The following is a 14,152-nucleotide window of genomic DNA, read 5'->3' on the forward strand; positions in this document are numbered from 1 at the left end:
CCGAACGAGAAATAAAGGCATGCATATTTGAACTAGTGGAGGCGAATGAAAAGAGGAACGATGGAGACGCACCGAAGAATGAAGGAAGAGAATGGAGGCTCCAAGCCCTAAGAGACAGAAAGTTAAGGGAATCGAGAAAATATCGGGGAGGCAATGTTTCCCCGAAGGGGGGGGGGGGGGGGGAATGAACCAAATATACCAGAGATGCACCAAAAGACATTACATGATGCTAATGCTTCTAAAGAGGCCTACTTTTGACCCAGTGCAAGACTTATGCTCAACTGTTGTAAGTTAAGGTTTGAAAGGAGAGGGGATGTAATGAGGGCTCAGACTCATGTGCTAGTTATAGTTAGTAAAAGGACCATGAGATAATGGTTCCTGCTGGTGGTTCGTGGCCGGTTCAGTGCGATCAACTGGACCCGCTCGGATGCCGTTATATGGGGGCGGGGGGGAGAGAGGAAGGGAGGGAGGAGGGATTGCAAGACATAAGGGAGATAAGTGAAATAAATTCCTTGATCACCGCTGGGAAGGGTAAAACACTAGTGCAGGTAGAAGAAGCGATGCCTGGGGAAGGGTGGCTTACTAATGCGAATGTCTTCATGTTGTGTACAGATGGCCAACCCTGAAGGCAACACACGAGGCCCCCTGAGAGTGGGACACTTAATGTTAAGGGACTCGACTCCCCGATTAAGAGATCATTGGTTTCCAGGGAATTCCGGAGGGCCAAAATTGACATTCTGTTTCTTCAAGAAACTAAATATATGAGGGGGGGAAGAGAGACCTGTCTTGGGGAGAAACTGTGGAATAGAATTCTGGGGCTCGGGGGATACTGCGCAAGGGGGGTTGTGGGGATTCTCATCAAAAAGGGGATCGAATTCCAAGTCACTAAAACCTGGTCGGATGAGGAGGGTTGTGCCTTGTTGGTGACTGGGACTATTGGGAGGGTTGAAGTAACGCTGGCCACGATCTACTCTCCCAATGTGGGACAGCTCAGGTTCCTTTCCAGAACCATCCCGAAAATAATGCTGGAGGCTACTGGTCACATTATACTGAGTGGAGACTTTAATCTCTGGGCGAATCAGGACTTGGATCGAAAGGCGGGCAACCCAAGCGCTGATGATGAAACAAGAGGGGATCGCGATGACTATGCTAGTATATGCGCTGACTGATGTGTGGAGAGAATTGCACCCCGAGGAAAGGGGGTACACCTTCTAATTGGCCCCCCATAACACTTTCACTCGCATAGATTATATTTACCTCTCACGAGACCTGTACAACACCACATCGCACTCAGAAATCACTCCAATAACTTGGTCCGATCACGACATGGTTTTAACTGATATTCACCGGGAGGACTTGCCGACTAGGGGGGGGGGGGAATGGAGATGTAACGAGGCCCTGTGGAGATAACAGGTCTTTAAGGACGAATTGGAATACTGGGAGGTCCCAAAACAGGGAGTGTGGGAAGCAGCGAAGGCAACTTGGAGGGGAATCCTCATACGGGAGGGGGCCAGGAAGAAAAGGGAAAGCGCGCTCATTTAAAACAAGCTCATGGGTGAAATATGCCAGCTAGATAAAGAGGCCAGAGAAGGTGACACCACGGACCCCAGTAAGATTCAGGAGGCCAAAATAAAATAGGAAGAACTCTGTCGCTTAGAGCATGACCAGATAGTGCGTCAGCTGCATCTACTGAAACAAAAATGTTATGAAAAAGGAGATAAAGCCGACACACTGCTGGCAGCTAGACTTAGGCTCCAACGGGCAGAGCGTAGGGTAACAGAGCTAACATACGCTAACCCTACTCAGGAGCAACCTAAACCCTCTATTCCTGAATTATTTGCTGACTTTTATGAATCCCTTTACACCTCCGAAATTGATCCTAACTCAAGTGAGATAGACAATTACTTAGCCGACATCGGTCTCCCCAGGGTTGCACCCACGGACTCGGCCCTCCTCGAGTCCCCCATAACAGAGGAAGAAATACAAGAAGCGATCAATAGACGAACGCTAGGCAAATCCCCTGGTGAAGACGGATAAACAGCCGGCTTCTATAAAACCTTCAGCACCCTCCTTACTCCATTCCTGGCTGAGTTGTTCAATGAAATTCTTGAATCGGGGGTTGCCCCAGACTCTTTCGTCCGTGCACTTAAAACGGTCATCCCCAAGGAAGGAAGAGACCCCAAGCAATGCGGGTTGTATCGCCCCATATCCCTACTTAATTTGGACTCCAAAATGTATACGAGGGTTCTAGCCGCCAGATTGGAGACCCATATGCCCCACCTTATCCACCTCGACCAGGTCGGATTTATAATTGGGCGACAAGGAGCAGATATCATGATGAATGCTCTCCATTTAATTGCTGCCTCCCAAACTATGTGCGACGATCCCGCCTTACTCTCCATAGACGCTGAAAAAGCCTTTGATAGAGTAGAATGGGGCTTCCTAGCCACAGTCTTCCGCACAGTGGGAATAGGACCAAAACTAAGAAGGGGTATACAGGCAGTCTATACCTCACCTAAAGCCTCAGTAGCCATTAACGGGGGGTACTCGAGGTGGTTTGAGCTCAAACGCGGTACCCGGCAGGGAGGCCCACTCTCGGCCATTCTTTTCGCCCCATCTGTAGAACCCTTGGCCCAAAAAATGAAAGAGGACACCCAAGTAGAGGGCATGCGGCTGGGGCAAGTGGAATATAGAATGGCTCTGAACGCCGATTTACTTCTCCACGTGACTAACCCCAACACATCCATCCCCAGGGCACTCAACCTCCTAGATGAATACGGCCGCATATCGGGGTTTAAAGTTAATAAATCCAAATCCATACTTTTCCCTCTCCAGGGGTCAGTAGAAACGAACAATGATAGATATCAGCCCTTAGGCCTCACGATAGAACACCATAAATTAAAGTATCTAGGGATATATGTCACGAGATCATTGCGAGAGCTTTACGATGCTAACTTCCCGGCGCTTCTTTAAAAGTTCCACGCGGACCTCACCCGGTGGAACAAACTGACCATATCGTGGCTAGGACGCCTTAATGCAATAAAAATGACCTGCCTTCCAATATTTCTATACCCTTTTCAAATGCTCCCTATCCAGATGCGCGACAATTTTTCATGGAGGTCAAGAAGGCAATTGTGAGATTCCTATGGCAGGGGAAGAAGGCTAGAATATCATGCCCTAACCTGATACTGCCTAAAGATAAAGGCGGGGTAGGCCTCCCTGACATTCAAAAATATTATGAGGCGACCCAACTGCGAGTGCTCATCCCCCATCTCCGCAATCAAAAATTGCCCCAGTGGATTGCCATGGATAACCACTACTTGTCCCCGGCGAGAGTTTGAGTGGCTATGGTCCCCTAGGAGGAGGGTGTTAAAGAGAACTAAAGCGCACCCGATGTTCAAAACCATATGGGACATATGGCGGGAAGGCAAAGACATGGCAAAGATCACCACGTGGCCGTCGCCACTGAGCCACCTATGGTCCCCCGGCATCAATGACCAGATTCCCAATGTGGAGAGATTCCAGTCCTGGTACGAAGCAGGTCTAGAGAGGGTGGGGCAACTCCTTAAGAAAGACTCAATCATCTTGCTTCCTGAGCTGGATGAAGCACTGGGAGTGGGTACACTGTCTGTGTTCCACTTCCTGCAGATTAAAGGTGCCTTGACGAAACCCGAGTGGAAGGACAAACTAAGAAGGGAACTCGCCCCGTTTGAAACCATATTGGACTCCAGAACAGAAACGAAAGGTTTAATTGCAGTCCTATATAAGGTACTAATAGAAGCATATGAGGGCTCCACGGAACCCCTCAGGCAGCAATGGGAAAAAGACATAGGGGACGACATCGACCCAGAACACTGGGACAGGATATGTCGAGCAGCGCCCAAAGTCTCGATCTCGTGTCAATATAAATTAATAGCAATCAAGCTATTGAACAGATGGCAATATGATCCACAAAGGCTCTCCAAAATGTACCAGTCATCTAGTCCTTTGTGTTGGCGAGGGTGTGGGTCCGTGGCAGACTACTGGCACATGTGGTGGAGCTGTCCACGTATTCAAATGTATTGGAATGAGGTACTAGGGTGGATCAAGGACCTAGACGGGATCCAGAGAACAGCTGACCCCTATCTTACTCTGTTCGGATTTGAGAAAGTTGATGACGAATCGAGGAGGGTCACAGACATAGCTGCACACTTGTTACTAGCTGCCAGGGCTGTGATGGCTACAAAATGGAAATCCCCTACTGTCCCAACCGAAAAAGAGTGCGTCAATGTGGCCTCTAATATGTGCATTATGGAAAAGATCACATCCTCCATACATGGGAGATCCACACAATGTGATATCCTATGGATGGACTTCCTTAACAAGTACATGCCAGGAACAACACACTAACGCCAAGAGACGGTCCAATCCCACATCTCGAACCGTAGAAGGTCTCCTTACCAGCAAACCATGTAATGCACTACAGATAAATACTATGACAATTCCCCCAGCAAGGGTGCCTCAGATCCCTCAAATGCCTCTAACACCTATTGAACGGCTCGCTGATCATTGAATAATGCCATCCTCAGCGGAAGTACCCAATGTCTTGCGGGGTGGGGGAACGGAAGGGGGGAGGGGGGAAAAGATGAAAGAATTGTTGGAAAATACTGCTATATCACAATAGGATTACTTTGGTACCGAAGGTTCGTAAGGTTAATGTTAAAATTGTGTGATTGGATTATCATAGAATGTCCTTTCCGACGATATAAATACAAATGTCAGTTAATTTCCTGTGTAATGCTGTTATCTTGTACGCAACAAATTCTAATAAAAACAAATTTAAAAAAAAAACACAACATTGCACTTGTCAAACTTATCAAACAATCTCTGGGGGGAGGTAAGAGCTGATGAGGGTGGGATGGGATATGGGCATAAGAGCCAATAAATTGGTGTTTTTCATCCCCGAAACCACAAACAGTCCGGATGTTCGGGTACAGTCCTGTGATGTCTGCGTACACTTCAGAAGTTCGGGGACATCTATGCCTATTTCTGCATTACAGGGTTGGTGAAAAGCACTTTTTGGATGTCTTCTAACTTTGGCGCCACTTAATGACACTGCATGACATTTTGGAATTGTATTCTAGACCTGATTCTGAATTGTTTTCAAACATGTGGTGCTGTTTTGTCAAGAGGGAAATAAATTAGAGGGGGGGGGCAAAATATTGTAAAGGCTTATAATTATGGTGCCATGTGACAAATCTGGGATTTTGTCAAGAGGAGCTAAATTAGAGAAATAGAGGGAGTGGCATAACATTTTTTGATTTTTAGATGGCTTATAACTTGTCATTTGAATGTGGACAAAAGTTTTCTGAACGATTATAGACTTAACATTGAATGTTTGTGCAAAGTCTGAATGGATTTTGTCAAGTGGGGACTAAGTTACGACTATTGTATGTACATACATTTTGACAAATTTGAAAAAATAAAACGCGGGCGGATTTCCAGCAAACTTGCTTAAGGAGCATTGGCAAGGACCTTAAAGCATGGTTTTGCAAATGTGCCTATGTTTTATTTTTTGACAAATGTCGTAATGTAGGTACAAAAAATAATGATGTACATTTGGTGACTGAGGTATAGCCTGTGGCCATGGGCAGTGGCCAGATTGTCCGGGTCATGGCATAAGGCTACTTGCCATGACCACGAGGGACGACTGATGGGGTTAAAGTGGCAATGTCCACCAGGGGCCGGCTATGTGGTAAAGTTATTCGAAAGTGGGATAGGTTTGAAAGGGAAAGAAATGTGCTTGTGGTAATATGGTCATAGGGTTCTCTCTTCGCCTTCTGCAGGCCGCCATGGTAAGGGAAGAGGGTCTCACAGAAGTAGGCTGTGTGGTTACAGTATTGGTTGAGAAAGATGAGGTGGAGGAAGACAGCCTACTACTTGCTTCTTAGAAAGGAACAACCTTTTTGAGAGCATTGCGGTGGTTGGATTTGGTGTGGCGGCGCATGGAGGTGGTCCCGTAGGAGTACTGTCCAGGTAGTCTGCGACTGATTTCAAAAGGTGCACTCAGTGCATTTCACTTTGGTAGCTTTAGCCCTTGGTACATTCCCAACAGTGGTAAAGAACTGCCTCACCCATGATTTTGTTTGGGTGCGAGAGGTAGGCACCTCCTCTACCTCATTTTCTTGGTCCTCTTCATTGTCTTTAGAAGTACTGCACTTTTTTCGTAGAGTGGTTTATTAGGAACTCCTCCGGCAGGCAACACAGACCCACAGGACACAGCAAACCAGGACGAGGAGGAGGAGCAAGACTCCCGTCCTCGGCAAAGGCCTTTTGTAACAGACTTGCAGGCTGGCAGAATGCCTGGGCATTCCTCAGCCACAGAAGGAGCAACCAGAAGCGGGGGTCCTGGCGAAGTCTTGACCATGCGCACATCCACAAGATTGGGCATTCCGCTTCAAAAGGATGTGGACGCCCTGGTAAAAAAAGGGTTGATTCACACCGCATTACGCACAAGCCACCTACAAGCGGCTGGTAGCTAAGTGTAGTCTATTAGAAATCTATTTTCTAATTCTGTCGGTGCAGCCGCATTTGTCTGTGATCGAGTGGTTGTCTATGTACGCGAAGCCTCGGGCATCCACCTCATCCACCAGCACTTCGGTTCTCTTAGGCAAAGGGGAAAAGGTAAAAGAGGCATATGGAAAAAAGATTTACTCCAATGCCACCCTTCACTTGCGGCAAGCCAATGCAGATGCTATGTTAGCCACTGCAAATCATTGGCTCTGTCAGCAGATAGCCAAATTCCTCCCAGACTTGCCAGCTTGCAGGCAGGCTTGTTTCAAGGCAGGATTAGCAGAGCCAAATTGTTGGCGCAGGACCTAATGGGGTCCTCAGTGGCGCATATAGATATAGCCGGTAAGGCCATCTGTGTGGCTACTGACCTGAGGCGTATGGCCAACAGGTCCATTCCAGATGTGCAAGACCGCATCCTCAACCTCCATTTCAAGGGGACCCCCTGTTTCACTCATTCACTGACGAAGAGCTGGAAAAAGAAAAGTAACAGCTCTCAGACAGCCAGGTTTCTGGCTATATTTACAAAGCCAGCCCCAAAGAGCTTTAGTCCGGTTCAGCTGCGAGCTGACCAAGGCTGTACCTTTAGCAAGTACATGGGTTTCCAGCACTGCCGCTCTAGGCAGCCAGACAGGTCCCCGAGCCAACACTGGCGAAACAGCATAAGACCTCACACAATGGCTTCTTCCAGTCCCACTCCCAGGCACCATACTCAGAGGGAAAGAAGCAATGACTGGATCATCGGGATCCACAGTTCTCTGGTGGGGGGGCGGCTTGCTCTCCATGCTCAGTCCTGATGGACTTGGTTGGCGGACCCTTGGATACTATCTGTGGTGTCTCAGGGCTTCTGCCTTCCTATACCTCAAGTTCGCCCCCCTTCTCCCTCACCCCTCAGATTGGAACACCATCTCTCCTTGCAGAGATCTGTTCTCTTGTCGAGAGCAAGGCAGTAGAGGACGTCCCGCCCCACCCCCCCTCTCAGAGAAATTTGGCGTTCTCCTCTCGTATCTTCGCAATACAGAAGAAGAACCAGGCAGCGATTAGTCCAAGATCTGTCCTTCTTAAACCTTTACCTTGACTTCAAAGGTTCAAGATGGTTACGCCAGCACTGATAGCGGAGTCTGTGTGTGGGGGAGACTGGATGTGATCCTTGGATCTGAAGGATGCATACCTACATGTCCCAGTTTGGCAGCCCCATCATTCCTTCTTACAGTTTCGGGTCATGGGCTTGCACTTCCAATACAAAGTTATTCCGTTTGGCCTAAATTCAGCCCCGCGGGTGTTTACGAGGCTCATGAATCTGGTGGCTGCACTACTCCGATCAGTGGGCCACCATGTATATCCATACCTTGACAACTGGTTTGTTTGTGCGGGTTCACCAGCGGAAGTCGCGCATACAGCAGGCAGGCTAATGCAGACACTCTGCGAACTGGGGTTCTGCATCAACCTCAAGAAATCGCAGCTCCAGCCTACAGAGTCATTCTTGGGTATCATCTGGGATACAAAGGAGGAGAGGATATTTCCAAACGCGGGCAAGGTTGTGGCGATAAAAAGGGCTATGGGACATTTCCTCTGCAGGGAGGTGACCTCTGCATGGTTGTACCAGCACTTGCTAGGGATTATGGCAGCTTGCCTCCTGGCAGTGCCTCATGCAAACTCAAAATGAGGTGTATACAGCTCAATTTTTCAGCCTCTTGGAGCCAAAAAACTGGTTCTCAAGCAGCATTAATCACCATACCAACACATCTTCACCAGGACTTATTATGGTGGAGGATGGATACAAATCTCATGGCGGGCGGACCATTCATGCAGCCCCAACCGTCATACACTATGACGCAGATTCCTCCCTTGAGGGATGGGGAGCCACTCTGGGCAACCACATAGTGCACGGCCTATGGTTGAGAGAGGACCAGGACAAGCACATCAATTGGCTCGAAATGATGGCCCTCTGGCCAGCCTTGAAAGCTTTCCTCCCGATTATCAACAGCCCAGTCTGCATTCAAATAGGACCGCTTTACCTGCATGTACTACCTCAACATCAGTGGGGCACCAGATCACCACCTCTGTGCAGGATAACCATTGATATATGGAATCGGCCTTAGCAAACAGCATTTGGCTGTGATCCACCTGCCGGGAGAGTCCAACCTAGAGGCGGACAGGCTCAGCAGACTGGGAGTCAACAACTAAGAGTGGCAGTTGAACGAGAAGGTCCTAAAGGAGATATTCAACAGGTGGGGGTCATCCACAGATGGACCTATTCTCCACTGTACTCGGCAGGAGATGGCAACAGTTTGCGTCCCGGAATGGGAACGGGTAGGGGTTCACTGGGGGATGCCTTCCAGCTTCAGTGGGACGGCATGTGGGCATACGCGTTCCCATCCACTCCATTGGTTCACAAGCAAAGTCAAGGAGGCGCAGCAACTTCGTCTCATTTTGATAGCGCTATGGTGTCCTGCCAGATCATGGTTCTCAAAACTATTGACTGTCGTATCAACCACCAGTTCACCTCCCAGTGGGGGCGGATCTGTTATTATGCCAGCAAAGGTGGGGGGGGCTGTAGTCCACCCCTCTCCTTTAGAAGTTAGCCCTAGCAGCCTAGGTCCGGAGCACATACCCTTGCATACGACAACCTGGACATCATCCAAGGGCCAAGAAGCACTTCCACTAGGAGTCAATACAGAAGCAAATGGACCAGGTTCTGCCACTGTACCAAGGAAAATGGCATAGGCCCGTTAGGGTGCACCCTTGATCACATGCTCTCCTTCACACGTCTGGCACACTCAGGGGTGCAGGTGGACACATGCTGGACCTACCTGGCTGCCATAGGTGCATACAACAACTCGGGCAGTAATGTTTTCACCACATCCAACCCTGTGGTCAAAAGATATCTAACAGGACTAACCAGATTGTACCCACCTGTCAGCCACCCACACCCGGTCTGTCCACCTCAATGTGGTCATGAGCGCTCTGGCTCATAAACCATTTGAGTCCATGGCATCGGCAGACATCAGACTAGTCACTATTAAGACAGCGCTCTTGGTGGGCCTTACCTTAGCGCGCAGGGTCAGTTAAATTCAGGCCCTGGTGGCATCAGAGTCAAATATAGCACTTTCCATCGGGACACGGTGGTGCTACGGACACACCCCTCTTTTCTACCAAAGGTGGTGTTGTCGTTTCACCTTAACGAAGAAATAGTCCTTCCAACTTTCTTCCCAAACCCAAAAGGTGATGCAGAAATGGTGTTACTTTGTCTTGACGTCTGGAGAGTGCTGAGATTCTACGTGGACAGGACTATATGCTTCTACAAATCGGATGCCTTGTTTTATAACATTGTCACATTTTCACATTTGTCAAAACCAGGGTGTGGGGCCTCCAAAGCTTCGATAGCTAGGTGGATGGTTATGGCCATCAAGGAGGTTTAAGAGGGACAGCGCATGAAGTTGGCAGCAAACATGCACGCTCATGCAGTCGGGCCAAAGCAACAGCAGTGGCATTCCAAAGACACGTGCCATGGCAGACAATCAGCAGGGCAGCCACATGGGATTCCACCTCAGCCTTCTGCAAACATTATTGCTTGGACGCCAGTGCCAGATCAGACGCAGCATTTGGCCAATCGGTCCTGAAAAACTTGTTTTCTTAGGAGTTGCAACGTCTCTCCCCCCCAGGGCTTCAATCAGTGGTAATCGCTAATACAGGATGGATGAAAGGGGTGCGGGACGTAGGAGTAATTATAAGTTACTCACCATAGAGACTAACGTACTCCTAGCCCATAGTCCCCTTTCCTCCATACGTCCCACCAGCCTCCCCGTTAAAGTGTTAAGGGAATTGTAATATAGCTGACGCATCAAAGGGAACTGAGGTGTGGCGCCATGGGCAGAGTCAAGGGAGCGCATGCTCCTGGGGCCACACCACTGCGCGCAACTTTTTTTTATAGCGGAAATACTTTTTTCTTGTGAAAAAGGTTCTGTTCCCGTCCCTAGCGAGGGACACCTATACAGTATGGAGGAAAGGGGACTATGCACTTGGAGTATATTTGTCACTACAGTGAGTAACTTATAATTTTAGTTTGGACAGATATCCCATGTATAAGAGGAACCGCAGGTTGACGAAAAACTTTCGGAAAGTTTGCTTTTTGCCGCTTTCCCTCGATAGAGATCTATGGAAGCCCAAACCTGTTGCTGTGGTTTTTATCCTGGCGTTCCTTTTGATGGTAATTAAAGCCTTTTTGATTTACTTACCTTGCTTAGCTCATCTTTTGTGGGGGCACTGATCAGTCCCTAAAGCTATAAGTGCAGGGAGCCTCAGTCCCCCTTTATGAAATTCCTTTTTATTTTTATGCCACACATGCCACCTTGAAGTGAGGTGTGGCAGAATCAATTTGTATCCCTTTTTTCTTTTGTTTTAAATAAGATTTGTGTTACTTGCATCATGTGTTTTAGAAGGGCTTGTGGCAGTATTATTTTTCTACCATTGTTTTCTTCTCGCATGCACTTTTGCATTTTACCACAATTCTATTTTGGGTACTATGTACTACAAAAAGGCTGTGGTGCGTATTTGCCGCGTGTCTTTTGGCCATCATGTCCTTTGGCCTTCTTCCTGCCCTCACAAGTCTGGAAAATCCATCTAAGGAAAGCCCTTTACAGGACAAAGTCTGAGCTTTTCCAGACAAAGCAGCGTTATGTGGCTGGATGTGGGGGCTAGGGCTGTCTGGTCTGAGTCTACAGCTTGTCCAAAGTGCATCTGGTGCATGGCAGATGTAAAGGAATGGACTGTTCAATCATGGACAGCCACCTGTCAGTGTGAACGGTGCAGATGCTTACCATTGGTGGATTTGGTGGTAAACCCAGCTAAAATTTGGGATATGGGAGGACTTTTGCAGCCATTCTTCAGATTGTTATTGGAGCCAAGACCCGTTAAGATGTATGCTGCTGGAGACCCATGTTCATCCGTTTCAGCCAACCAGCACACCTCCAGCCAAGTCCCAGCAAAGCCCTGTTCCTCTGTGCTGATCTCCTGAAGACACATTTCAGTGCTTCAACCTCTGGAGCGGTAGGAACAACCAGTGCGGACCACTGCTCGAGGATCCTGTCCTTGGAAGCCTTTAGAAGTGTCCCGGGACCACCCTATAGATTGACCAGCTCCCTTCTGGGCCTCTTCATTGCACCAGTAGCCATCCTGAGTATGGACTAGGAAATCTGCAACGTCTCTGCTTGTGATACAGGAAGCATCCCCCTGCAGTTGCTTCTCTCCAGAACAAAAAGGTGACCCAGAATGAAAAGGTGACTTGCAGTACCAGCTTCTTTGTCTCTACCACAAGTGTCACCTTCTGCTCCCTGAGTGCATTGGTAGTCGCTGTAGCCCTCCTTTGTGTCCTTTGAGGTCATCTGAATTATGGTGGTTTTCATCACGTCTTGATAGTCATTCAGCTGTCCAGTCACAAGAACAGTCTCCCCAGAGTCTATAATCGTTGAAAAGTCTGACCCCATCTCAGTACCGAAAGGGACCTCTGCACTCAGGCCCTACACCCTTTGTGAGAAACCAGGTGTCTCACCTGCCAGTCCCTGGGGGGGTCGCTCTCTCTCTCAGGTGCTCATGGCATGGATCCAGACCCTGGGGGGTGGACTAGTGCAGGATGATCACCTCTTGTCTTGTGGGAGTGGGACACCTGATGGCGAGACGCTGTATCCCTCTCCCTGTAAAACCTTTATCCCATCATACTCAGTAGGATATGTGGGAACTTTATCTCCCTCCTCCCCCTTTCTCTTCACAAACACTTTGACACGACAGCCCGCTCTGGGAGAAAATAGACTCACACACCCGAGCAGTGTACCTGACATGTCCTACTACTATGGTCAGGCAATCACTGGTAAACATTCACACCTGACTTCCATTAATCTTCCCCATACGGATAAAAGACGGAGCACGAGAGCACACTCTGAGCGTGGCAAAGCACACAAAGGAACAGTATTTTCTAGACGGCAGCTGAATGAGGGAAGAAAGACTGCAAACCAAAAAGGGTGCGCAAGGCGGGATATACCCTTGACCTTTCCAGCTAGAAACCGTTACTTTTGATAGTCCTTTAGAGTTAGACACATGAGGCTAGGAAAGCAGACTGAAGAATCCTGCATTGTGTGTTAGAGAGATGCGGGTCCCCCCTGCATGGCTGACTGAGTCAGGGTGGAGCAGCCGCCGCTGTGGTACCGTCTTTGGCTCCAAGATCAAAGCAGCGCCAGAAAGTTCAACACAGCCGGTGAGTTGGGGAGACCTATGCAAGACCGGTATGTGTTGAAATCAAGGTTGCAAGCTGCAACATTGTATCAATAGTGCAAGAACGAAGACTGGTAACGTGTGTGATAAAAGACGTGAGGAAAGCTAAATAGCTTATGGATGTTTGAACTTTAACAGTGAAAAGATAGAATAATGGTGACAGTGGTCCAGCACCGCGAGTGTGCTCAATCGAAGGTCTCCTTAAGATATCCAGCCAAGAAGTGGCAGAAGTGAAAGTAATAGTGTAATGGGAAATGAAAGGAATCAAAGTGGTTCTTTGACGGTGTAAGCGAAACCCACTATAAGTCTTTGATTCTTAATATGAAGCTTAAGAAAGTGTGATTACATGGTCTGTGCCCGATCGAGGGAGACAAATTGTGAAAGGAACTTTGGTGCTTGTTTATTATGTCCGACCCCCTGGACTAAGACTGTTATTGAGAGAGAGACTTTGGGCAGAAGGCCCTGATATCTATGCTTTGAACTGTATCTTTGTGGCAGAGAAGCCAGTGTGTGCGTACCACCTTGCCCATGCTCAAATCGTGGGAAAGGGAAGCCAACTGCTCAACTATCCGACATATCATTTATTGAACATTTTTTTTTTTTTTGCCTACATTATTGGTTCACATCATTTGTATTTAGAAGTAAGGATTGGCAATAGGCTTATTAGGATAGGCCCTTTTATTTTGACAGACTCCAGTAGGACTGCGTTATTATTATTTGATGGTCGTAGCTTGCTCCCATCCTTAGATTTAGGGTTAGATAGGTGTTTAACCAACCCATTGAAGTTCAATAAACACCCTTGAATTGTCTGTCTTCACTGTTCGATACCATGACTTCCTTACACCCTCCAACCAGACTGTTAAGAAAGATTCTTCTTTTTGCTACTTTACATCCCTAGACATAAAAGGGACACCTTACCATTTCCTATTGTTTTGAACCTTTCCTCTCTTTTAGAGATAAGTGAAGCCTTTTGCACCAATTACCTTTAAGCTCATCAGTTTTGGGGACACTGATCAGTGGCTATGGCTATCCATGCAAAGAACTCTGTTCTCCATAGTAAAATTCTCTGCTTGTTATTATCTGCGCATATCGCCTTCTGTGAATTCCGGTAGAGACACTTTGTCTCTCTGTTTTTGGTAACTGTGCCCACTAGCATGTTTTGTCCAGGATTGGCTGGTGGTAGCAGATTCTTTTTGGAGCTTTCTTTTTTATACTCGTGCACTTTTGAATTTTACTACTTAATGCCAAATACAGTACAATATACTCTAAAATGGCTGGCTTTGCCGCGAGATTTATGCCTCTCCTAGGCCATCTTGTTGTTTGACCACCTTCCTTC

At 47.9% G+C, this 14,152-nt stretch overlaps 1 protein-coding gene across 2 annotated transcripts in view; it reads left to right on the forward strand.

Moving 5' to 3' along the window:
* Positions 1 to 14,152, forward strand: part of MMS19 (MMS19 homolog, cytosolic iron-sulfur assembly component) — a 1,998,114-nt gene that overhangs the window by 930,836 nt on the left and 1,053,126 nt on the right. The gene's annotated exons all lie outside the window — the stretch shown is intronic.

The sequence above is a fragment of the Ambystoma mexicanum genome, chromosome 8, assembly GCF_040938575.1.
Source record: "Ambystoma mexicanum isolate Mex_15411 chromosome 8, UKY_AmexF1_1, whole genome shotgun sequence".
NCBI lineage: Eukaryota > Metazoa > Chordata > Amphibia > Caudata > Ambystomatidae > Ambystoma > Ambystoma mexicanum.